Below are 2,636 nucleotides of genomic sequence, written 5' to 3'. Positions count from 1 at the left end.
TTATTTTTATTTTTTCCAACAAAATTTCGCTTTGTCGTAAGACTGGAGTGCAATGGCACAATCTCAGCTCACTGCAACCTCTGCCTCCTGGGTTCAAGCAAATCTCCTGGCTTAGCCTCCCAAGTAGCTGGGATTACAGGGATACACCACAATGCCCAGGTAATTTTTCTTTTTTTTGTATTTTTAGTAGAGATTGGGTTTCACCATGTTGGCCAGGCTGGTCTCGAACTCCTGACTTCAGGTGATCCACCCATCTTGGCTTCCCACAGTGCTGGGATTACAGGCGTGAGCCACCATACCCGGCCTCATGTGTTAAGTTTTAAATTAATTGGTTTAATAATAAGAGTTTAAATAAAATATTTTGTCAGCAAAGTGAAAAACATAATACCTTTTATTTAGTTCATGTGACTTGGGTAATCTTTGGGAAATAAAGATGGGCTTAAAGATTACTGATAAAGGCCGGGCACGGTGGCTCAAGCCTGTAATCCCAGCACTTTGGGAGGCCGAGACGGGCGGATCATGAGGTCAGGAGATCAAGACCATCCTGGCTAACCCGGTGAAACCCCATCTCTACTAAAATACAAAAAACTAGCCGGGCGAGGTGGCGGGCGCCTGTAGTCCCAGCTACTTGGGAGGCTGAGGCAGGAGAATGGCGTGAACCCGGGAGGTGGAGCTTGCAGTGAGCTGAGATCTGGCCACTGCACTGCAGCCCGGGCGACAGAGCAAGACTCTGTCTCAAAAAAAAAAAAAAAAAAAAAAAAAAGATTACTGATAAAATACAAATGTCTTCAAATGTAAATGTGGTTAAAATTATGTTCAAATATTAGGTTTGCTAAATGCTTTAAAGTCATAAACTGCTTCCTTGGCTTTTGAAAACTATTTAACTTGCCTGCTTTCTAGCTCGGTGAGGCCTGGGACATGTGGAGTTGGCCACACCTCTAGCTATGCTGGAAATAGTCAAACCTTATAACTTACGAGGTTTTATATTAAAGTTAAAATTGCTGAAATTCACACTTCAGCTGTAAAAGAAATATCCTCTCCATTGCGCATACGCCAAGGAAATGACTTTGTAACTTTCCTTCATCCTCTTCATTTACATAGGGCATACCCGAAGTAGAGGGTATTTAAACTCCCAAAAATTCTGTAATGGGGCCTTTGAGCCCCAATGCTTGGGCTCACTCCCACATTGTGGCATTATGGAGCGTACTTTCATTTTCAATAAATTCCTTCATTCCTTCCTTGTTTGTGCATTTTGTCCAATTCTTTATTCAAGACACCAAGAACATGAACACCCTCCACTGTTAACAAAAGCATATTGGCGGGGCACAGTGGCTCACGCCTGTAATCCCAACATTTTGGGAGGCCGAGGCCAGCGGATCATGAGGACCATCCTGGCCAACATGGTGAAACGCCGCCTCTACTAAAAATACAAAAATTTGCCGGGCGTGGTGGCGCACGCCTGGAGTCCCCGCTACTTGGGAGGCTGAGGCAGGAGAATCACTTGAACCCAGGAGGTGGAGGTTGCAGTGGGCTGAGATTGTGCCACTTGACTCCAGCCTGGGCAACAGAGTGAGACTCCATCTAAACAAACAAACAAAAATGCATATTGATCGGACTTGCAGTGAGGAAACTCAATTTTGACTCCCAGGTTGGCCACTCATCAGCTGGCTAAAAAACGTGTTGTCTATTTAACCTGTCAGTTCTTCAGTTTCCCTGTGAGTAAAATGGGGATGATACCTACAACACAGGATTTTTTTTCTACTTGTAGTAAGTGGATTAAATAAAAGAATAAATGTGAAAGAAAAGTTTCAGGCAAAGTACTTAAAAATAATTTTAACATCTGAATTCAAGCCACTTATCAAGGACTTCCTATGTGCCAAGCATTGTGATATGTTTTACATACATTATTTAATCCTTACATTAACCCTGCGAGATAAAGCATTCTCATTCCAATTTACTGATGAGGAAGTTGAGCTTCAAAGGTACCAAGAATCTTGCTCCAGGTTCTCCAACAGTAGATGGCTGAGCAGGCATTCTAATTCAGGATTCAAACTCCAAGGCTCATGCTCTTGAGAACTTTCCTTTTCCAGGTATTGTTTTCTCTTAAATTAGCTAATGTGTACTAACTTGTGGAGTTTCTTTCTTGGAGAAAGTTAGAAGGGTCTCTCAGGGTTTCTTTCTTGGAGCAGGTTATAAGGGTCTTCTCAGGTACTTTTTAGGTAACAAGAAAGCTAAATAGCTTTTTTGGGTAGATACTTGCCAATATTTTGTATTCGTTTTATATTTGATTTATCCAGAGACTCTAGGAGTTGAAACAGGACTGTTAGAGAGGTGCTGTTGCCAGATTTTTAGGGGCAGAGTCTTTGAAATATATATTTTAATGTATGAAAGCTTTAAAAAAATATATAGAAACAATGAATATATAGATATATATGCATATACGTATGTGTGTGTGTATATATATACAGTATTCCCCAAACCTACACAGCCGGTCCTCGGGGAATGTCCCCTCAAACCCTGAGGCGCGGGGCTGGGGAGGAGTGGGTGAGCAGCTGGGCCGTGGCAGGTTGGTCTGGGGAGGCTGGGGAGGCGGGAGGGGGACGGTTGGCCCAGACGGCGACGTGTCGGGGGGCGGG

The sequence above is a fragment of the Rhinopithecus bieti genome, unplaced genomic scaffold (genome assembly GCF_001698545.2).
Source record: "Rhinopithecus bieti isolate Rb0 unplaced genomic scaffold, ASM169854v2 scaffold_7684, whole genome shotgun sequence".
In the NCBI taxonomy this organism is placed as follows: domain Eukaryota; kingdom Metazoa; phylum Chordata; class Mammalia; order Primates; family Cercopithecidae; genus Rhinopithecus; species Rhinopithecus bieti.
This window is presented reverse-complemented; position numbering follows the sequence as displayed.